Source organism: Camellia sinensis, chromosome 1, assembly GCF_055761805.1.
Source record: "Camellia sinensis isolate YWXY chromosome 1, ASM5576180v1, whole genome shotgun sequence".
In the NCBI taxonomy this organism is placed as follows: domain Eukaryota; kingdom Viridiplantae; phylum Streptophyta; class Magnoliopsida; order Ericales; family Theaceae; genus Camellia; species Camellia sinensis.
The window spans coordinates 45,157,677-45,183,204 of record NC_138961.1 but is presented as its reverse complement, the minus strand read 5'-3'; the positions used below and the strand labels follow the sequence as shown (position 1 = coordinate 45,183,204).

The 25,528-nt window shown below is 35.3% G+C and overlaps 1 long non-coding RNA gene across 1 annotated transcript; it reads right to left on the bottom strand.

The window, feature by feature from the left end:
* Positions 1 to 24,104: 24,104 nt before the first annotated feature.
* On the bottom strand, positions 24,105 to 25,316 carry LOC145789675 (uncharacterized). Its single transcript, XR_014327894.1, has 2 exons — positions 24,713 to 25,316; positions 24,105 to 24,431 (listed from the first exon to the last, which is right to left on the bottom strand). It is a non-coding gene; the product is annotated as an uncharacterized LOC145789675 (long non-coding RNA).
* Positions 25,317 to 25,528: the final 212 nt, after the last annotated feature.

The window sequence follows — 25,528 nt, the reverse complement described above, 5'->3', positions numbered from 1 at the left end:
AAAAAAAATTTAAATTCTGAAAAGAAAACAACTTCCAATCGTTTGCCATATCGCTGCAATATTTAAGGTAATTAATTGATGGTTATCAATTATACATGGAACTACATGGTTGGAAGAGCTAAAGGTTCTGACTTTGTTATAATTTATATATTTAGTTTTGGTTGTGAATCTTTAAAAAAAAAAAAAATTAAATATATATTTAGTTTTGGTTATAATTTAAATATATATATTTTAAAGAGTAGGTAACTCATCCAATATATAAATTTTTTTTTTACCAAAGCTAAATATATTTTTTTTGTTAAAAAAAAATAAAAAATAAAAAATAAAAAATAATAAAAAAAAAATTGTTAACATTAAATATATTTAAAAAGAAAGAAAAAAGATTGAAGGTATATTTAGTTTTTGTTGTGAACCTTAAAAAAAAAAAAAAAAAAAAAAAGTGGTTGTTAACATTAAATATAAAAAATAAAAATGGGGATTAAAGTGGGTTGGGGAAAATCCATACCCATTAAAAAATGGGGAGGGTGGTACCCATGGGGAATGGGGAATGGGGAATGGGGAAAATTTATTATAGGGGAATGGGGATGGGGAATTAATATCCACCCCATTGCCCCCCATTGCCATTCCTAGTTGGGAAGAAAAATTTTAACCTAAATCTTTCTTTAGGTTAAAATTTATAAAATAAAATAAAAAAATAATAAATTATAAATACACTTCTTGAGATTTACGTAAAATATGAATATTTTTTTATGGTTTAAAAAATTACAAATATTTTTCTATTAAATTTTTTTATTTAACAGAATTAATTGAAAAAGTGAAATTTTTATCAGTTCACCTATATAATAATAAAATTATTTGAATTATTAATTGAAATAAAATTTTAATATTATTAAAAATTGTTAATTAACTTGATAATTTATTAATAAAAGAACCTATTTATTATGAAATTAGAAACCTTAGAGGCCATAATGTAATTTTTTGAATCACAGGGGTAATTTATAATTTAAGTAAATTTCAGGGGGTGTATTTATAATTTATACAAAAAAATAAGGGTAAATTACAAATGCACCCTCTGAAGATTGCTTAAAATACAGATTGTCCTTTGTGGTTTAAAAAATTACAAATACTCCCTTATTAGAATTTTTTATTTAATAGAATTAACTAAAAAAATAAAATTCATAATGTGATAACCCAACCCATACTATACTTAATTATGTATGTGATTATGCGGTTGATATGAATTTCCAAATTTAAGTATGTGAATTTGAAAAAATATCTGTAGAAAATAGGAATATCTATTGCAATTGAGACTTTGAGCTGACATTGAAGGCCTTAGAGGTGCGATAAACAAAAACTGACTTCATATGTATGATTAGCATGATTTATAGTGTTTACAGTGAAATTTTGAAAATTATGATTCGTAATGATTTAATTTGGTTTTATGTGTTGGGTTATATATGTGTGTTTAGCCCTATTGCTCTTCATTGTTGTTTGAGAACCCTAGAGAGTGAGTTAGAGAGAGAGTGGAAGAGAAAGCTAAAGATTTGAAGAAAATCAAAGGGCAAACCTTAGATTTGAGTTGAGGTATGTTAATTTACTTACAATCTTTGTCTCTAACTCATCTTTGTCATGAAATCAAGAAGAATGGTGGCTTGAGCTAAATATATGAATTTGAGCCCCAATCTCTCCATCTTTGTTTGATCTTAGTTCACTCTTGTGTTTGAACCATGAAACAAACCCTAGGCGATTGATGAAAACAATATTTGTTGTAAGATTATTCACGGTTTATGTACTTTATGTAATATATGAATATGTGAAAGAGATGAGTCCATGAATTTGTTGTTGATGCATGTCACGACCCAAACCCGGCCCTATGGGTTTAGCACCGTAACCGGCCAGTAATCCGAGATTACCGAAGGCCTGCTTAACAGTAATACAGTAAAACAGAGTACAGGGCCTGGCGGAAGCCAAAACAGTAATTAAACAATGTCCATTGAGCTGTGACAGTCTGTATGCCAAAAAGATTTTTCATGCATCCATACATACACAAACAGTACAGTCTATACAAAATTTACAGTCACACAGTACAGGGACCTAATCCCTTGATAACAGTACAGTTAGCAACAGACAGTCTATACAGTAATCCAAACAGTATGGAGACAGACGGGGGAAACAAACAAAACACCCCAAAGCCATAGCATGGCAACTCGGAACCTCGCAGTGAGGCACAAAGGCTGGCTTGACAAAACTGGAGTTACCCTGACGCTCCTAGCTCCGATCTGGTGCCTGTACACCTACATATATATATGAGCAGTGAGCTAAAGCCCAGTGAATAACATAATGCGTAAAGAGGTTTAGAATGAATGTCCTTACGGTAATGAAAACAGTTCAATTCAATCAGTATTTCAGTTGTTCAGTACAGTAAACAGTCATATGTGGTACATCCATTAGCATAACAGTAACAGTAGGTCTTAAAAGACCGAACAGTAATGATGGCCATCAGTCAGTAAACAGTAGTGGCTCCACGAGGGAACCGACAGAGAATTCTGTCGCAGTAACAGTAACAGTAAACAGTAAGTACTAAGGATGCCACAGTACAGTTCAGAAATAAAGGACATACATTCATTCAGTAAATAATACCAGTTCAGTAAACAGTTTAGTTCAGTATCCAAAAGATAATCAGTTGAACATATCTTTACACAATTGTTACTCACAGAGTTCTGGGCTACAGTATGCTAGAGCGTGTCTCCCCAGTTGCCAACCCTACACAGTTCACAGGTTGAACACACACTAAGCTACACAGTTGGGAAATATCATAACTTAATCCCTAATTTGCCTTGGTGTGTTCTACATCTATATCCTCATTAAGATGCCTTAAACTAGGCCTAAGAATGCCTAGGGTGGGATGAGGATGCAAAAATACACTTAGAAAACATTTCGCAAAGTTTGCTGAAAATAGGAGCCTCGCTCGAGCGGGACTTTCTCCGCTCGAGCGTAAGTCCAAAATCAAAGGCTTCGCTCGAGCGAGTAATCCTTCGCTCAAGCGGTCGGCAAAACAGTAAAAATACTGGATGCTGAGATTTTGCGCGCGATGGTCGCTCGATGGTCGCTCGAGCGGATCTCTGGACAACGGTTCTCGCTCGAGCGGGTAATCCTTCGCTCGAGCGAGGAAGCCAAATCTGGAATTTCCAGATCTGCCTCCCAAGCTCAAACCAAGCATTCTACCACTCCAAACTCGACCTCTTGGGCCCAAATTCTGGAAAACACAACTAAATTCAATGTATAACAAGTTTCAAAGCTCAATTTATGAATTCAAGCCCCAAATGTGAGTCAATTAAAACCATATTCAAACCCATTTTCAAGAATATGAAGAACATGCAAACATGCATGAATTCAAACCAATTTCAAAGCTCCAATTTATGCTCTAAGGAGCTAATTGTTTCCAAAACATGATGAAATCATGGACCATTACAAAATTATGGACATGCATGTGAGGAAACATGAACTTACAACCTCAAAACTCAAGAATGGCAACATGTATGCAACAATCAAGCTTCAATTCAACATTAATGACCCAAAACATGACTTAGCTTCTACAATCTAACCTGGACCATGCAACAATCAACTCAAAACATGAACAAGAAGACAATGGAGCTACCTTTAGTCTTGTAGTTCAAGAAGGGAGCTCAAATATGCAATCTCCTTAACAATTTCTTCAATTTCCAAGCAAAACCAAGCCAAAAGAGGTGAAATCTAACTCTCTCCTTTAACTCTCTCCCTCTAGTCGGCAAAAGCAAGAAATGAGCTGAGCAAAATGTTTGATTCAAGCATACCAAGGATCTAACATGTTATAATAAGGGCCCACTAACAATGGCAATAAGGTAAATAGAGCAACTATTGCAATTAACTTATTTTAATCTAATTTAATCATACCTAATCAATTTTCAGATAAATATACCATAAAATCACATTAATTCTGAGGATCATGGAACATCAATCGGTTTCTAATTCGGCCGCCGATATGGCCTTCAATTAGCAGTTTAAACATATAAGCATGAACAGATAATCATCCAGTCAAACAGATAGAATGCAATTTAACTAACATATACTCAATCAATTCGGTTTCCAAATTTCAGTCAGTCAGTTCCGTACTTTAATCAGTTCAATTATCAGTCGTAATCAATTCAGTTTAACGGTAATCAATCAGTCATAAGTCGGTAAACAGTATGAGGGTTGTTACAATGCAAGATTGATATGTTTGATGAGGAATTACACTTGTATCATGCTTATATATCATGTTTTTGAGTTGTTTTTACATGGATTTGGACTTGGGAATGAGAGGAAAACGTTTGCATCTTGGAGCCATTTTCAGACTGCCTGAATGAGCCCAAACCACTCTTGCGGCCTCAGGCTCCAGACGAGCGCCCAAGATTTAAGCCTAAACCCACTCCTTTCTGTGCGCTCAAGCGGCGGCCATTTTCGCACGTGTGGAGCTAGACCGCTTGAGCGGCTGGACCGGCCGTACGTGCGGCCAAACAGGAAAAAAATTGTGTTGTTTTACTTTGCTACCCCCGCCCTCTGGAATGCATTCCCAACCTTATTTAACCCCTTTTAGGAGTGAAATGATGAATAGAAACTCATTAAAAAAGATTGTGAATAATGAAATAAAAGAGTATAATTGAAGTGAATTATTTATCGAATATGTGTGTGACCTGTTTGGTATAGGTCGTATGTCGGAGGAATCGCTGCAAGATCAATCATCACTGTGAGTAATAATACCATATTTATATGTTCGTTATTGTATACTTCGAACCATGAAGGGTGATTGGTGCTGACATTGTGATTTGTTTGAAATGAGAAACCTTATTAATATTATATGACATGTGTGTAGATACCCTATTTTTGACTGCTCGCAAGACTTGGACGCTTTGTCCTCGGCACTCGATGATGAAGTTGTGCTGTGTGTGATTCGAAGTCTCAATGAAGGAATGTAAGCTCTCGCTCCAAAACCAATCATAAACCTTTCATATTTATACTATGTTTACCCCATAAATTCATTTTTGATCATTGTGTCACCCTACATTGAGTTTAAAATAGTGGAACAGGGGAACATATTGGAAGCCAGCCGTACCACATTGGAAGCCAGCCGGCTCTCGATAACGAGAAACACTGTTCTGGGTGGGAATGGGCCAGTTGTCCATTTTTGAAGATATTTATGACCTATTTTGCTAAAATTCTATAAATATGAACATATATCTCAGTGTTAGAGGTTGGAAAAATTTCAAAGAAATTAAACAACCCTTGAGAGCTCGTTCTTCTTGTGCAAGCTACCTTTGAGATATTTAACCAGCCAACCTTAGAGCAGGAACTTAGAACCTTGTTTGAGCTTTGTAAGTCACAATTCAAGTTTGAGAGTGAGCTTAGACCAAGTTTGGTTTACAAACAAGAGCTTACCTTCTTCAAGAGGTATAAGCTCATCACCTTTGCATTGCTTTCATCTATATTTTTCTTTGTTTATTTCTTGTGTTTTTGTATTATTTTGATCTTATTTCAAGTGTTGAAACTTGGGTTTAAATGGCTACCCAAGGGTAGAGAGGGTTAACACCCTTTCTTGCTCTCTACTTCATAGCTTATACCTTCATTCTACCCACTTTTCTTCGCCTATTAAACTGATTTTTCAGAGTTTTCAAAAGGCTAAAAACATGGTTTGAGGTTTCAAAAATGGAGAGGTTAGCCACCTCTCTTTGTTTTTATTCACTAGCCTTGCTTTGTCTTATTTTTTCCTACATTTTTTATGCTCTTTAATATGATTTTTAGCCACTGTTTTTAGCATATAAGGGACTGTTTTAAGCATATAAAGGACTGTTTTAGGGCTGTTGTAATTTATTTAATTATATGCTTTGAATATTTAGCTTGTTGTGTTATAAGGCTTCATATCTAGCTAGTTGTGTTGTGTCAACCATGCTTTGATAGTTTTTATTTGGTTAATTTTCATGTCAAGAGTCTCCATTTTAATAATCAATTTAGTATTCATTTATGCAATCTCCCTCATTTCTTTTCTTCTTTTGTTTATGAGTCATTTCAACCGATCGATAGTTATTCAATGCATGGAAAAGAAACCTATACTCAATGGCTTAATCTTTATGGAGGTTCATCGTCAAGGCATAGGCTCTCTTTTATGCCAAGAATCACTTCTCGTTTGACATTTCTTCTCATTTAGTGGACTTAAACATCACTTTGAACAAATCGATTAAAGAATGGCAATGACAAATAAAATCGGCTCAAATTGAACTAAACCGACATAAAGAAAATGCGTAGAGTTGATTGGATCCGACCGGACGTTATGCCGAGCCCATCGTTCCGTGAATTGTCACGTATCAATTCATGATACGTTGATAAGTCTTAGAGCGTGTCTATTCCCCTCTTTGAGCCTTTATGATAGGAGGAAATGGTGGTTTTTCATCACATTTACCAATTTTGTCCGAACATGCTCGAGATCATCAAGCCATCAACTTGTGCTAATTGATGGTTTTGAATGCGAATTTGTCATTCTCTTGAGTTTCCTATGATAGAGAGGGGCAGAAGAGACAAACAGGGCCTAAAAAGGCTCTGTTTGCACTGTTCTCACCTCAAAGCACAAAACACCTTTTGGTACAAAATTTGGTGCCGGCCGGCACTGTTTGGGCCTAGCCAGATCTCATTTGGAGCCGGCTGGCTCCCAATGTGTGGTAAACAATGAGCTTTTTGCAGAAACAGAAGGCAGTGGCTGAAGGTGAGACAGAGCGGTTTAGGCAGACATAGCAGCTTTTAGGCACTGTGCATGCGATCATTGTGTCTCATGGTTGCTTGGATTAAATTTCTAAATATCATTGTTGTAATTATTCTTGTTGTAATTATTTTTTGTAATTATTGGTGTTCATATTACATAGATGTAATGATCGTAGTACTTCTGTTGTAATAACTTAGAAAACTAGTTGATAGTTAGTTCAATTAGTTCGTTCATTCATTTGATTTTGTAATAGTTAGCTTAATCCGGACACTCAGACATTTATTCGCACCCTCTTGCATGAGGGCGAACATGTAATAATGGTGTATGTCTTCCAACCCCCATTTCTTTCTCCCTTTTATTTACTCGCTTATGATGGTAGTATAGAGCATCATGTTTACTTAGCATTCCCATGTTCGCATACACTTGTTTCATGTACATTTGGGTTCGGCTCATCATATTAACCAATGTCAAAATCGATTTCATTGCTTGAATACGTGATTTATCACATGTCTTGAATTGGATCATATACCATGCTCATAGCCGAGCCTATAAAGCTTGTATAAATGTGTGCATTGCATTAGTCATGTTGCATTGTTTGGGAACATGTATGTTTTCTAATTAGTTTGCTTTATTTGCCTTACCTTGGAGTACTATGTGAGTGTTTCTCGCTTTAGCATCTTGCATTGCGTGTGATTATTACCATATCGAGCATTCTTTCCATGAGTCTATTTGCTTAAATGATATACTTGTTTGAATACCGATGGATGAAAGCTAATTGCTTAAATTATGACAAATTGATTAATGTACGAACTCACCTTTTCAAGTGGCGTATTCAAACAATTTTGAAACAAACATGAAATCAAAACGTTCCAATTTTTGTAAATTAGTCTATACTTGCGTGCAACACATAGTAATGTTAGTCTAAATAATCGGAACAAGAGCATATAATGTACATAAAAATCACACTACGATTAGTAGAGGTCGATCTTTGATCGGGTGCTGGAGGTGCTCAACTCATGACCTTCCCCTCTCATACCTAAGTTCCTGAGCCGAGACACTTTGGTGATAACGGACTAATGGCTTTTGGCACGAGTCACGGGTTTACTAAATTTTTCAAAAAACATTTAGGTAGCGACTCTGAAATCTGGCAAAGCAGTCCATTTTTGGCATTTTATTCAAACATCGATTTTCCAAAAGAATTGCCGAATTTAGACTCTTTTTATGTTTTTACTGTTTCACATTGCATTTGTGAAATCAGATTCAGAACCACGGGAGTCCGAACTGTAGGGCTAGTCGTATCCAAAAGGAGCACGAAAAGCAAGCCACAATGTGCAACGTTAGGCCCGAGGCCGTTTTGTTATATGTTGGGCTCGAGGCTGTTTGAAATATGATTGGGCCCGAGGCCGTTTTGATATACATTGGGCCCGAGGCTATTTTAATATATGATTGGGTCCGAGGCCGTTTTGTTATATGTTGGGCCCGAGGCCGTTTTGAAGTATGATTGGGCCTAAGGCCATTTTGTTTATACAATTTTGGGTATTGTGAGAATCTTATGACTATTTGTTTACACCGTTTTACTGTATTATTACTTATTGAGTTTCGCTTACCCAATTTTATGTATGCACATGTAGGTAATTTGCAGCATGGAGCACACCCCTAGAGTTAGCTTCAAGAGCCATTCTTTTTAAGACCCAATCGATTCATGTCTCTGAGATGGAGTTTTGTCTTTGACTCACATCATACTTTGACTTTACTTTGTTTTGCTAATGTGGTCTTGGGTTTGTAAATGTTATGCACAAATTTCTTTCGATACTTATATTTCTTTTGCATGGGCATGTAAATGATGTGGATGCGTTATATTTTGATCATATTGGTATAGCTCAATGGGCTCATTCTTTTGTTGTATACTTCCACTTTTGGGCCCATTACTATAATTACTCTGCATGTTTGTTTGAGGCCGAAGGTAATCAAGTGATTACCGACCGGTTATGACCCAAACTTTTAGGGGCGGGTTCGGGTCACGACAGAGTGGTATCAGAGCACGAGTTAATATCTCACATACGAGTCCATGCAAGCAATAAGAAGTCTAGAAAGAGTTTAAGTTGCGTCCATAATGCATCCATAATCAAGCATGACATGAAAATGTGCATTTGTAAATGTGACTTATGTGTTTATTATTTGGGAAAGTTATAATGTGTGTCCCTCTAAATCGTGGTGAGAACAAGGGCAAAGGATGTAAAGGATTCAACCTCCGCACGACTTGATAGAGGCAATGATTATGGACATAGCAGAGTCCTTTAAACAACAACAACAATAACAACCATCGCCACCAATGCCTGTGCCACCACCTATAGTGCAAGACCACTAGGCCAACGACCGAACTATTGCTCTCACAAAAGAATTTAAGAAGATGAAACCACCTTGTTCAAAGGAGGAATTGATCCATTAAAGGCGGAGGCTTGGGTGCTCATTGCTTGGTATCGAGAATTGTTTGAAGTTTTTCCATGCATGGAGGCACAAAAAGTCTTTTACACTAGAGGATGAGGCGCGCCATTGGTGGATGCTTAGTTGAGGAGAGCATTAAGTATGAATTGGGCTTAATTTTTGGAGATCTTCTATGAGAAGTACTTCCCATAGAGTATCTGAGACATGAAGGTGTTGGAGTTTGAAAACTTGAAGTAAGGGAACAAGACCGTAGCGGAGTGTGAAGAGCAATTTACCGAATTAGCCCGTTTCGCACCGTACATAGTCAATACAGACTACAAGAAGGCAAGGAAATGTGAGGGAGGTCTCTGAGACTCCATTCTTGAGAAGATTAATGTATTGCAGGTATAGAAATATGTGGATGTATTGGATAAGGCCATCATAGCGGAAGGTAACCAAGCCAACCGCAACTGGTACTCAGATTGGAAGGGCAAAAGGCAAGGCTCCAATATGCACAAAGGGTCAGCGTCCTCACAAAGTAAGAAGCAAAATTTGGGAACTTCCAACACTTTGGGTTCTATCCGTGATTTGTCACCAACTTGCCCGTAGTGTGGAAAGAAGCACGAGGGGGTTTTGTTATCGAGCATCAGGGGCTTGCTTTAATTGTGGAAAGACGGGGTATATGGTGAGAGATTGTTCTATGTTTAGGCAACAAAAAGGGAATAGGACAACTGCTAGTTCAGCCGGTTCTACTCCTGTAACAAAGACCCCGGCAAGGCCTACTACTTCTAGAGACAATGTTAGGCAAGGGAGAGTCTTTGCTATTGTCCCGGGTGATGTCCAAAATTCAGACGTTGTGGTTTCAGGTATGCTTTCCATCAATGGCCAACCTGCTCATATGCTACTTGATTCGGGTTCCACCCATTCTTTTGTTTCGAAAACATTTGCTTCTAATTTGAATAGATCTATTATGTGTTATGCGTGTCTCTCCCATCTGGGGATTATGTGTTATGTGCTTCTATGTATCCTGCATGTGAGTTTTTACTTGGAGATATTCCATTGTGTGCTAATTTGATGCCTTTTGATATGGTGCACTTTGACATAAGTTTGGGAATGGACTGGTTAGCTAAATATCATGTAACCATTAATTATTGTGCATGAAAAATCTATTTTACAGCCAACTTTCAAAAATTCTAGGAAAATGTAGAAAAATCTTTTGGACCTCAGTTGTACATGAACATCTTCCTTAAAGAGTTTTCTTTCAAGTAAAATTGGTTTCATTGAAAAAGAGTGAGTGGTTTGAAAGAAAATTCGATTTTCATAACGGTCAACGAATCTAGACAGCGCTAGAGTGTTTCTTAAATAATTAATTATTTGGAAAAGCTATTCCATTTGCAAAACATGTTCTGAAAACTAGATTAAATTCTCTATGAACCGTAGGAAGGCCGAGTTTGGGAAAAATCTGAAATAGTCCTTTTGATTTTAATCTTTAATTGGTACGAATCTGGAAATTTAGTTTTGCATGGGTGTTTTATGCTCTTGTGTTCATGAATATGCTTATTTGTACGTGATCATGTCTTGGTATGATATTGAATGTGTTATGGTCATGTTCCTTATCTTCTTCAATTGGTAATGCTCATGCTTATGTGGATATTATTGTCTTGTTAAGTTATTCTAACTTTAATTTAAGACATCTAACTTAATGGAAACCTTCATTGGGGTGGTATTGGGTTTTTGATCACTTGAATATTGAAGAGATGATAGTGTGTTATGTCTAGATTGATGGAATGTGCTCCCTAATTGAAGGTTAAGTCTTGAGCAAGCAGTTGTCGTGTAAACCCTAGAATGGAACGGATGTATTCGGACTCTTTGCGATGGTTTGATTGGTGAGATAAGGTTGGGTTCGGATGGGACATTCAAGAGGATAAAACTTTTTTCGGAAGGAAAAGGTTGGATTCAGGGTGATAAAACTTTTTTCTTTTCGCCGTCCCTTTTGAGGCCTTGCGGTTGGCGCTACGCGGTATATAACTGTTGGTAGGCATCCAAGGTTAGTTCTGCAACAAAGCAGCAAAAGGGGAAGTTCCAAATAGTCCGGTGTCCAATTCTTGCGGTTGGGAGAATGAAATCTCTTTGGGGGATTTCTAGAATACTAACCGTTAACATTATAACCTTTGTTATCTATTTGAATGACATATTCCTTTCCTCTATTATTGAAATTGTTGTTATTGACTTAAATATCATGCGCCACTACTTGCTTGCTATAAATATGATAGTGTATTGGATTGGGAAAAAAGGATGGGGGGTGTGTGCGTTTATTGGGCATTCAAAGCTCATGGCGTTTCATACCAGGTATTGAAGACTATTAGACCGGTCGAAGGCAAGGCTGAATGCTACCCTAGGAGGATTAGAAATTAGTTTGTAAACGTGTTTTGAGATTGTAAGTGATAGATCCCATGTTGTATTTAAGACTTGATTTTGTAACTATTATATATCTATACATATCTTTTATATTACCCATCCCTTATATTTCATCGACTCATATAGACCTTGTGTTAATATCTTGTTAAGATCTGTCAGAAGAGTAGCTTTGCTATCTAAGGAGAATGGACTTTGAAGGGAGGCTAGTTTGACTCCTCCAATCTTTTCTGGGATCTTGCTAGGTTATTAGCCAAAGGACTCATCAGTGATGTTTCCTACTCTTGTAACCTTAGATAAACCATGTATTTAATTGTTAATATATTCTATGATGTTCCCAATTTTTAGGGCGTCACAGAATGTCTCGGACAGAAATGAAGGAATTGAAAATACAGTTGCAAGAATTATTTGACAAAAGGTTCATCTGACCGAGTACATCGCCATGGGGCATACCCGTTTTGTTTGTGAAGGAGAAGGATGGGACCCTTCGATTGTGTATTGATTATAGAGAACTTAATAAGGCAACGGTGAAGAATAAATATCCTTTACCACAGATTGATGATTTGTTTAGCCAATTATAGGGGGCATAAATGTTTTGAAAAATCGACTTGAGATCTGGGTACCACCAGTTGAAAGTCAAAGTATAGGATGTTGAGAAGACCGCCTTCCGAACTAGGTACAACCATTACGAATTTTTACTTATGCTATTTGGGGTTATGAATGCACCGACAACTTTTATAGATTTAATGAATCGGGTTTTCAAACCGTACTTGGATGAGTTTGTGGTGGTGTTCATTGATGACATTCTTATTTATTCGAAAAGTATGGAGGAACATGAAAGACACTTGAGATTAATTCTTCAAACACTTAGGGATAAGAAGTTATATGCTAAATTGAAAAAATGTAAATTTTGGTTGAATAAAGTTGTGTTTTTGGGGCATGTAATTAACAAGGATGGTGTGTCTGTTGATCCGCAAAAGATAGAAGCTATTGTGAATTGGCTTGCTCATACCAATGTTACAGAAGTACGTAGTTTTATGGGTTTAGCCTGTTACTACCGAAGATTTGTTAAAAATTTCTCTAAGATTGCGGTGCCGCTTACCCAATTGACTCAAAAAGGTGTTCCATTTGAGTGGACAGAACAAAGGGAGTCCGTTTTCTAAGAATTAAAGACACAACTTACAACAGCACCGGTCCTTGCCTTACCGTCGGGTACAGAAGGGTTTGTGATTTATAGTGATGCTTCTCATAAGGGTTTGGAGTATGTGCTTATGCAGAATGGAAGAGTAATTGCTTATGCATCACAACAGTTGAAGCCACATGAAAAGAATTACCCTACGCATGATTGGGAATTAGCTGCTGTGGTGTTTACATTGAAGATTCGGCAGCATTATCTTTATGAAGCAACATGTGAAGTCTACACTGACCATAAGAGCCTCAAGTTTTTTTTTTTTTTTACTTAAAAAGAGCTTAATAAGCGACAAAAATGATGGTTAGAACTCATCAAGGATTATGACTTACAGATTCATTATCATCCCGGTAAAGCCAACACGATAACAGATGCTCTTAGTAGAAAGTCAACGGGAAACTTAGCATGTTTGCTTACAGAGCGGAATGAACTATTACTTGACTTGGAAAGAATGGAGGTGGCAATTGTGACTACATGAACGAGATGGAATGTTGGTTACAATGACCGCACAACCGGTTATTATTGAGGAAATTCAACAAAGGCAGTTGGAGGATGCATTCCTCAAGAAAGTATAATGAGCTGGAAGCAAAACCGAGACCGGGGATTTTCTTTGGAAGCTTAAGTGTTGAAGTTTAAAGGAAGATTGTGTGTTCCTAATGTCCCTAAAATTAAAGGAAGAGTCTTGGAAGAAGCTCACAATTCCAGGTTTGCTATGTATCCTGGGAATACCAAAAATGTACCAAGATCTCAAGAAAGCTTTCTGGTGGCCTAATATGAAGAGAGAAATTGCAGAATTCATTTCAAGCTGCATGTCAACAAGTGAAAGCGGAGCACCAAAGACCGACGGGGTTACTTCAGCTTCTCCCTATTCCGGAATGGAAGTGGGAGCATATAACTATGGATTTTATTGTGGGCTTACCCCAAACACCCCGAGGTATGGATTCTATATGGGTTGTTGTGGATAGATTGACTAAGTCTGCTCACTTTTTTCCTGTGAAGACTGTTTATAATGCTGATCAACTAGCTACTGTGTACATTACTGAGATTATTCGATTGCACGGTGTTCCAGTTTCCATTGTGTTGGATAGAGATTCTAAGTTTGTGTCAAGGTTTTGACAAAGCTTACAAAAAGCACTAGGGACAGAGTTGAGGTTTAGTACTGAACCAATGGACAATCTGAAAGAACTATACATACGTTAGAGGACATGCTCCGAATGTGTGTTTTGGATTTCCATGAAAGTTGGGAAACTCATTTTCCTTTGGCAAAATTTGCTTATAACAACAATTTCCACTCCATATTGGAATGGCACCATATGAAACTTTCTATGGGAGAAAATGTCGAACTCTGATTTGTTGGACTGAAGTTGGGGATAGGTCGTTGATTGGGCCTGAAATTGTGCAAGTTATTACGGAAAAGATTCATATCATCCAACAGAGATTGAAAACTGCTCAAAGTCGACAAAAGAGCTATGCGGATTAAAGAAGGAGAGACTTGGAGTTTGAGGTTGGGGATCATGTTTTTGTCAAAGTCACTCCAATGAAAGGGCACACAAGATTTGAGAAAAAAGGAAAATTATCACCCCGGTACATAGGGCCATTTCAGATTTTGGAAAGATTGAGTCCGGTTGCCTATTGGATTGCTTTACCACTGGGCATGGAGCAAGTGCACAATATGTTTCACGTATCAATGTTACAAGGCTACTTTCGGGACCTTTCTCATGTTATTGACTATCATCAAATTGTGCTAGATGATGATATGGCTTATGAGGAGAAACCCCTTCTAATCCTTGATTGGCAAGTCAAACAATTAAGGAACAAGACTATCCCAATGGTAAAAGTGGAATGGAGGGAACATTATAGAAGCGAAGCCACTTGGGAACGGGAAGAAGAAAGGCAACGATATCCAGAATTATTTTCAACGTGAGGTAAACAAGTTTGGAGGACCAAACTCCCTAAACAGGAGAAGACTGTGATAACCCAACCCGTACTATACTTAATTATGCATGTGATATGTGGATGATATGAATTTCCAAACTTAAGTATGTGAATTTGAAAAAATATCTGTTGAAAGTAAGAATATCTGTTGCAATTGAGATTTTGAACTGAAATTGAAGGCCTTAGAGGTGCGATAAACAAAAACCAACTTTATATCTATGATTAACATGATTTATAGAGCTTATGGTGAAATTTTGAAAAATTATGATTCGAAATGATGATTTAATCATGTTTTATGAGTTGGGTCATATATGTGTGTTTAGCCCTATTGTTCTTTATTGTTGCTTGAGAGCCCTAGAGAGTGAGTTAGAAAGAGAGTGGAAGGGAAAACTAAGGATTTAAAGAAAATCAAAGGGCAAACCTTAGATTTGAGTTGAGGTATATTAATTTACTTACAATCTTTGTCTCTAACTCATCTTTGTCATGAAATCAAGAAGAACTTAGGAATTTGAGCTACGGTTTTGAGTTGTTTGGAGGCTTGAGCTAAAGACATGAATTTGAACCCTAATCTCTCCATCTTTGTTTGATTTAAGTTCACTCTTGTGTTTGATCCATGAAACAAACCCTATTTGATTCATGAAAATAATATTTGTTGTAAGATTATTCACGGTTTATGTATTTTATGTAATGTATGAATATGGGAAAGTGATGAGTCTATGAATTTGTTGTTGATGCAAGATTGATATGTTTGATGAGGAATTACACTTATATCATGCTTATATATCATGTTTTTGAGTTGTTTTTACATGGATTTGGATTTGGGAATAAGAGGAAAACGTTTGCATCTTGGAGCTATTTTCGGATTGGCTGAGTGAGCCCAAACTGCTCGTGCGCTCTCAGGCTCTGCAAGAGCGCCCAAGATTTAAGCCTAAACCTACTCCTCTCTGTGCGCTCGAGCGGCGGCCATTTCCGTACGTGTGGAGCCAGACTGCTCGAGCGGCTGGACCGGCCGCACATGCGGCCAAACTGGAAAAAAAATTATGCTGTTTTGCCTTGCTACCCTCGGCCTTCGAAATGCATTCCCAACCTTATTTTGCCCCCTTTTGGGAGTAAAATGATGAATAGAAACTCATTAAAGAAGGTTATGAATAATGAAAGAAAAGAGTACAATTGAAGTGAATTATTTATTGAATACGTGTGTAACTTGTTTGGTGTAGGTTGTGTGCCGGAGGAAACGCCGCAAGATCAATCATCACTGTGAGTAATAATACCATATTTATATGTTTGTTATTGTGTACCTCGAACCATGAACGATGATTGGTGTCAAAATTGTGATTTGTTTGAAATGAGAAACGTCAATATGACATGTGTAACGTTGGGCTCGATGCCGTTTTGTTATATGTTGGGCCTGATGTCGTTTTGTTATATGTTGGGCTCGAGACCATTTTGATATATGATTGGGCCCGAGACCGTTTTGAAGTATGATTGGGCCTAAGGCCGTTTTGTTTATATGATTTTGGGTATTGTGAGAATCTTATGACTATCTATTTACACTGTTTTACTGTATTCTTACTCATTGAGTTTCGCTCACCCAATTTTATGTATGCACATGTAGGTGATCTGCAACATGGAGCACACCCTTAGAGTCAGCTTCAGGAGCACTCTTTTTGAGACCCAATCGAGTCATGTCTCCGAGATGGAGTTTTGTCTTTGACTCACATCATACTTTGACTTTACTTTGTTTTGCTAATGTGGTCTTAGGAACGTTATGCACAAATCTCTTTCGATACTTATAGTCTTTTTGCATGGGCATGTAAATGATGTGGATGTGTTACATTTTGCTCATATTGGTATAGCTCAATGGGCTCATTCTTTTGTTATATACTTCTGTTTTTGGCCCCATTACTATAATTACTCTGTATGTTTGTTTGAGGCCGAAGGTAATCAAGTGATTATCGGCCGGTTATGACCCAAACTTTTAGGGGCGGGTTCTGGTCATGACACATAATTGCTCTCCTATACAATAATAAAATTATCTAAATTATTAATCGAAACATATTTTTAACATTATTAATAACAGTTAATTGACTTGATAATTTATTAATAAAATGAGCGATTTGTTATGAAATTAGAAACTTCAGGGAGTGGAATGCAATTTTTAAAACTATAGGGGGCGATTTGTATTATAATCCAATCTCAGGGGATGTATTTGTAATTTACCCTATAAAATAAATAGGTTAAAATAGTTAAGACAAAATATCATATCAAACTTATAATCATTTCATTTTTTCTCTCATAAATATCACATCCAACTACAAAAAGAATAAATATAATCATCTTTCCAAATATAAAAATTTTAGCCTACTAAAATAGTCAAAAACTAAAATAACCTACTAAAATAGTAACTTTCCAAATACCCACTAAATGTTTGGTAAAAGTTTTCAAAATTTATTATTCATGAGTTTTTTGAAAAAATTATTAGATATTGGTGAAAAAATTATAATTATAATTACTAATATTTATTATTTTTTTTATAAATATTTTTTTTCTGATTATCATGTCAGTCAGTGTAATTTTCTCTAAAAGGCTTTTTTCAACTTTTCAAAATAGCCCTTTGTAGATGTTTTGGGAAGATGGTTACAAGTTGATTTTTTTGAATTTTTTGCCATTTTTTTTTTACAGTTTTATGTGAGAGGTGATGTGACTCAAAATGGGTTAATAGTTGGCTTTTGGATTTTTTGGCATGTTGCCAAAACAGATTGTTAGGGAGACAAATGTCAGGCATAGAGCGAATATTACACAGGACGGATTGATAACTGATAGCATCTCTAGTATTAGAGTCATGTATCGTTATTGTTTTGGAAAGTAATAACCTCAAAATTTGATTAAGGGTTTGTTTGGTTTTAGCTTTTTGATTAAAAAAAGCATAAAAGATAAAATAAGTTAAATAAGTTAATAAAATAAAATGTCACATCCAAATTATAATTATTTCATTTTTTTTCTTACAAAAATTAAAAAAAATCAAATCAAAGAAATTTTTAATCTCAAATTAAAATAGTCAAAAAAAAAAAAAAAAAAAAAACTATAAAAATCAATTGCTAAACGACAACTAAGTGATTGATAATATTTGAAGATAGGAAAATAAAATTTTTTGAAAAGAGAGGATGACGTACGCGTACCCTGTTTAAATGATATAAATGGATATGACGTTATGAATATGAGTTTTGATACGGGAACAAGAGACTAATGCTTATTAATTTTACATCATCAATAGGGATGGTAATTTGTACTCGGTCCGACAGGAACTCGATCCCCTGACCCTGATTAGAACGGATTTTCTCAGAAAATAATCCTCATAGGGCCGGGAATGGTATTAAAAATTAAATCCCTGTTGATTATCAGGGCGGGGCGGGGACGGTGATAGATTCCCTACCCTGTCGCATCCCATCCCAAAATCCCCGAACAGTCCCCCGTATATATATATATATATATATAGGATTTATTACTTTATTGTTTTATTATATTATATCTAATATAATATCTTTATTGCTTTATTATATTATAATATAATATCTGACCAACTCTTCTTTTAAATATGACTTAGCTTTATGTTTATTATATTATATCTAATATAATATCCATCTCAACTTTATCTATCTCTAGGGCTGAGCAAGGAATCCGTGAAATCCGTAATCCGATTCAGTCCAGTCCAATCCGATAGGTTTAGATTGGTTTTTTGAATCCGTGGTTCGGTTCCGGATTGAAGAATTAAAAATCCGTAGTTCACGGATTGGTTCCGGATTGAATCTCACGGTTCCGGATTGGAACCGATCCGAACCGTATACAAATAGTCTATATTTTTATTATACATCCTCCCCCATAGTATCTTCTCTTATTCTATGTAAAATCTAAACTCAAACCGAAAACCGTATAATATCTTCTTTTATTACTTTTGTTTGTTAGTTTTAAGTTTTAATTTGCAATGCTCTAAATACTTATGGTGAAACCAGTTTTCTTATGGTTGTTTAAATTCTAGAATAGTATGTCGTTATTATAGAAAAAAATATTGCTATTATGGAACTAATATAGCGTTATGTTTATATTTTTATGAAATTCAAGTGTTATATATATATATATATATTTTTGTTATTTAATTATGTGAATCCGTGGTCCTAAACCGATCCAATTCGTATTTAAATGGATTGGTTCAGATTGGTTCCATGATTTAAATGGATTAGATTGGTTCCAATTTTTCAGGAACCGTAAATAACGGATTGGTCCTGGTTTTATCCCAATCCGATCCAATCCGGACCATGCTCACCCCTATCTATCTCAACTCTCTCTCTCTCTCTCTATTGTTCTTCTCCCTCAACTCTCTGTGAGAGAAATGGACATTTCTGATATGAGCACCTTCCAGATCTAAGCTGCAATAGAGAAGTCTAGAGAGAGATCGGCGATGAAGAGCATTTCTGAGCACCACTATCGCTGCGAATTCGTGATGAACATTTCTGATTGCACCCACCGCTGATCGCACTACCGTCACCGACAGCACCATCACTCTCTCTCTCTCTCTCTTTCTCACACCTCCGTTTGTTGCCTCGTCTCTAGATCTACCGCCACTGTTCTTCTCTTACTGGTATATATATAGACATACATGGTGTTGATGTTGATGTTGATGATATAGATATGGATATGAATATACATGTTATTGTTGATATTGATGATGATGATCATTGCTGATGATTTTGCGGACTATAGTTGTTGATGATGATGAGATAAAACAGATGCTGTTTTGCTTTGTTTTTTTTTTTTTTTTTTTGGGCCGGGAAATTTTTGGGGTCGGGGAAACCCGATCCCCGTAAAGGGGGTGGGGGCAGGGACAGCGATAGGTTCTCCGTCAAGGATCGAGGCTAGGGATAGAGGAATTTTTACCATCGGGGATTGGAGACGGAGAGTATGGTCCCCGGCCCCGCCCCGTCCCGGCCCGTTGCCATTCCTAATCATCAATTCCTTATCAACATGAATAACTTTATAGATATTAACAGGTATATTAAAATTTTTATTAAGGATATAAGAGGCTAACATGATTGATTTGTATTTTAATAAGATTTTTAATAAAAATTTCAGTACATAAAATATTGCTCTATTCATATAGGGAAATTTTATAGTACATACTCGGGTTGTATCACATACACCCCTAGTTACAATCTTTGCAATTTTAATTATAATATTATTTTGATTATGATCTATTTTTTTTTAATTATACCTTATGTAATGTTAGTTATAATTTTTTTTTTTTTTTAAAATTACAATTAAATTATGACATTTGTAATAATTAGGGATGGGCGCGGGTCGGTTGCGGCCATGAAAACTCTAATCCGCCATCCGTCCGCCAAACTGGCGGATTGGAGAAAATCAACCCGTATCCATTCGCCAATCCGACGGATGTGGATTGAGCGGATTGGCGGTTTGGCGGATGGATGCGAATCGGTTTGGCGGTTTAAAATTTTATAAATTTTTAACATAATTCAACTTGTACACTTCCTCAAAAAAAGAAAGAAAGAAAGTATTACAGTTAATGACTTAAAAAAATATTACAATCACTGCATGCCTCATCGAAAGCAAGAAAGTTTGAAACTTTAGAATATCACAATCACTGTATGCCTCATCCACATAATACAATTGCAGCATGCCTTATCCACATAAAGTATTACAATCTGTGGTTCTTAAAATATAAAAACAATTCAAACCACCAAAGCCATGAACAGAGCAGTAGTAGAGATTGTATATCTCTATATTGTTACATTTATATCTATTTTTGAAAACAAAAACTAACCAGCATATATCATATTTTCTATTTATTATTTTTAGAGATAGATTTAAAAACTAAAAAAATATAGATAAATAATACGTTTATTTTTGTCAATTCAAAAAAGATATTCAAATTGAAAACTTTTTTTCAACATAATATTTAAACTTTTTTTTAATTGAAAACACAAACATAATATTTAAACAAACTGAAAACACAAAGTCTTATAAATTATTAGGGGTGTTCGCGGTTTGGCGGTTCGGTTGCGGCCAAAGGAATCTCAAATCCGCCATCCGTCCGCCAGATTGGCGGATTGAAAAAAATCAATCCACAACCGTCCGCTCGTCATCATGCATCCGTCCAAAATACGACGGATCGGCTCGATTTGATCAATTTTGACGAATTAATATATCCGCTGCTCACCCTTAATAATAACCAACACCACAAATCTCATAACATTACCCATCAATATATTCTAGTCATGTTAAATTATATTCGCCAATTTTTTTAAATCAATGAATTTTGACTTTTCTGCAAAACGATAACCACGCTAGAAGTTGATTTTGCAGACCTCCAGTTTCACGTCTTACTTCTTGACGACGGACAACGACTTTTTTAATGCAATCTCTTTCTCTGTAGTAACATAATTTCATCATTTTTGCAAAATAGATAAATAAATTTTAACCTCTGTGAAAAAGTTAATACCAATATTCACATTTCACTTTGAATCAATGTATCTTATTTCTTGTCTTTAGCCTCTCATAGGGGATTGAGAGTAAGACCACGTTTGGCCACTATATATTATAGTTAAGAAGTTATTATAAATTATTAAATCACTCTTTTTATTTTTTTACATATTTTTTTGAAAAAAATTAAAAAATTACTAAAATAGTTTATTCTCAAACGAGGCCTAAAAGTGAAGAAAATTCATCACCCAAAAGTTATTGATGAAATTTTAATTCAAGAATTCTACTCTTATTTTAGCCCGACTTTAGCACCAATTTGCTTCACCTTGTCTAGTTAAGTCAAAAAGTTATTCAAAAAGTTAAAAAATTATCACTATTCACCAAAAATATATTAAAAAATTAATATATAAATATTAATACAAATAAAAAAGTTGGCCCAAATGATGTGTTGACGTGATGCTGTCAGTTGTTGACGGAGAAAAAAAAAATTTGTAGTAAAATATTAACTAAATTAGATGGTAAAATTGGATCCGTGGGGCCCATCACGGGTCCCATTTTGATAATCTGAACCGTTAATATGTAGAACTCGTCTAGTACTATATGCTTGTAAAAAATCACTTATATCGGATATCGCTAACTACATGATCAAATCATTTTTATATAAAAATGGATAGTGTTATTTAGGATAGTTAACAAAAAAAACTAACACGATCAGATACCTATTGATATCCAATCAATGTGATTGTTTACTAGTATAGAGTACTCGACGAGTTCTACACATTCAACGGTTCCGATTAGAAAAACGGGACCCATGATGGGACCCTACGGGCCAAACAACACCATCCAATCAAAGACCACAAAGTAGACAATATTTCCTCATCTACTCACCTAGCCGGCCCACTGCCAATCCGTACCATCTCTTTATCTTATCTTCTCCTATACACTTATTAATACACATTTTTTTTTTTTATAAAAAGTCAAAAAGTTAACCCAAACATTCATATTTTTTTCCTCAACTTTTTAATCTAAAAAGATAAAAAATATACTTATTTAACACACTCCAAACAATCCCGAGTTACCTGCAATCAAGGATGAGATTATGAGCGGATGCTTTGCATTTTTGTTATGCTCGAGGAGATCCATCACTTAAAAGTCACAATTCAAGAATGGTAAAATTCTCGCCAAGTAATACCAAAAAAATATTGGCCGAGTTGTAAAGCCATGATAGTATCGAGGATGATTATGTCTAGTGGCCCACTAGTACACAAAAAAAAGAGTTTTCCCCGTGGTTTTTAAATGCAGGAAAAGTCACAAAAATACTGAGAAAATATAAAATGCGTAGTAGGTAAGATTTTAAAAAGCGATCGCAATCGTTACATAACATCGTTATATAATAGTTGTGGTAGTTACTGTCACTCGTTTTGATCACTTTTACAGTGTGATTGAGATTTACAGGTGTGTTGGCTGTAGCGGCTGCCGTAGTGATCGTAACGGTGCCGTAACAACCTGTTATGCACCGTTACATAATAGTTCCGAACTGTTTTTTTTAAAAATAATAATAAAAAAAAAAGGTAGAAATGGGAGAAGATGGAGAGAGAGAGAAGACGGAAGATGAAGAAGGAAGACGAAGAGGGAAGAGATAGAGAGAGAGAAGAGGAAGATGAAGAACATGTTATTAATTTGTTAAAGCTGTTAGACTTATGCTATTCTATTCAGCTGCTATTACTCAATCATTTTGTTTGTGTGTGTCTATCTATATATTGTTTGAAAATAATAATAATAATAATAATAATAATAATAATAATAATAATAATAATAATAATAATAATAATAATAGGTGTGGTCATTATTTACTTGGCTTGATTAAAATATATATATATATATATATTTATGCTCTTATTTATTGTCTTACTTTTGTCATTATTTATCTTATATATAATAATTAGTGATTGATTTTTTTATAAAATATCTAGAAAACATAACATTTATAATTATATATTAATACATATTTTATATATGTCAATTTTTTTTGATTATTTTATTTTATTTTTATTTACAGGTTATCTAAAGAAAAAATGAATATTCAAGTGATCCAAACCAAAAAAAAAAAAATTCTTTATAATTTTTTTTTAATTTTTATATGATTACATTAGCATGTATAATTTATTTTTTGAAACTATTTAAGTTAAAATTTGCATATACTTTCACAAGTATAATAATTAAAAAAATAATTTTATACATCCAAGTCCAAGAAATTTTGTTTTTGCCCCACAAGCATAATATAAATTTATGACATATAAAGTTATAAATTATTAAAATAAAATGTAAAAAATTCAGTTTATAGTAATTTAAAAATATGAAATATATTAGATTATACTTAAAAATTAACAAAAATTGATCAATATTTATTTTAAAATCCAATAAATATGATTATGGAAAAAAAAATATGCGTATCGGTAAGTTTTTTTTTCAAGTTGTGCGAAAAATAAAAAAATTTACGTTTTCGGTTACCGCAACCGTTACGTTACAACCTTTACACCTCGCAATTGTAACCGCGCCACCGCCACCGTTATAACGACCGCAACTAATTTTCAAAACCTTGGTTGTAGGCAATAATTATGAATTATCCTCTCCATTGAGAGCAAATAGCCTACACTAGGGCCATGTGTTCATCCTATGCTGTCAAAATATTGAATAATTCATGATTGTTACCCGCAACACATTTTGTATTTTTGCATAGCATCTATCGAAAACAATACCAAATCAAATCCACGCTCAAGGAAAGTAGTGTACACTTCCAAACTAGTGAAAGACACTGAAGATGTCTCAGACAACCATTCACAATAAGACTTGCAGGAGAACATGAATGCAGAGAAAGCAGATAATTCAACCAGATGATGATGATTATGATGATGATGATTCAACTGCGAGTTTGTGATAATAAATATTATTGCAGTTAACAAGAATTTACGCATCTATACAGAGATGATTAATTTGCTTTGTGCATTTACTGTGCATTGAACAATTCAAACTTCTATTGAATGGGCTTCTGCATAAGGAATGGGGCACGCAAACGAGAAATTTCACTGCAGCCTAGTCCCATTGTATTCCCCAGTATAGACATGGGTCCCATTCGGCTTCCTTGAGCACCTTGAGTATATCCCCACTACTTTGCTCCCCTCTGCAGATAAATGAACCCTATCCCTGGATAGAAAATTAAATGGATAAATACACAAATGTATCTTATAATAAACTTTCAAGAGTAATTTTCTTCATTTGGCAGGAAGTTGATAGAACATAGACTGAAAGAATGAGCGATGAATTAGAGTTATGTCATATTTTCACCTTTCATTTTACCTAATTCATAAACATTGAGTGCTTACAAATCTTAATAAGCAGTTTATATCTCCTCATTCCTCTCAATAAGTATGGCCAATTTGATGAACTTAACAATGTACAAGGGAAAGAAAATATGCTTAACTTACGTAAAGCAAGCAGTCAACCAATCATCTTGTCGCTGAATTGCAGTCCAAAGATCAACAACCTTCATCATCTCCAGGCACAACTTTATGCAAGCTTCTGAATAACTTCAGCATAATTCATTTGTTCAGACTAGCTCACTAAAAATTTTACTGTTTCTAAAGGTAATAAAACTAAATTATAAGATAATCCTCAAATGAGAACCAAGAAACAAGACAGATATGCATTAAGCACCTTGTGTTTGCTCGAATTTTGGCCTTGTTGACAGGTGGACAACAAGGCTCTGACATGCAGATATAGGGTTAGAATGTGCGTCAAACATTATCCTCAATTAGAAAAAGGAGCTGCCAAATTAGTCTAAGGTTGGTGCACCCCCTCCATTAGTCATGTAAACTCCCTTTTGGTTCTACCCACAGGACAAAAGCATCACCTAAAATACTATGAAAGACTTTATATGCAAATAGGTACCTTTAGATGAAGTGCAATCTTTCTCATATTTTCAATAGATTCAGGAAGTGGAACGTGAGGACCTAAACCAGATAAGTGAGGAGGCCCCATTGAATCAGTCCCACCAAAGTAAACGATCACCAGAGAAGGCTGAGCAGCTGCATCCTACGATCAACAGCACACATTCCCATATCAAAGCCAGCTCTGTCTAAGGGGAAATTACCTTAACAACTTATACAGATAAGCTCTACCTATACACGACACATTCTCATATCAGGTGAAGCAAGTCATCCTCACTTTTAAATACAAAATATATTGAGCATAAGTTAGGAGCACAATCAAGTTACCAAGTTTGCTATAGCAAAACCACTCTC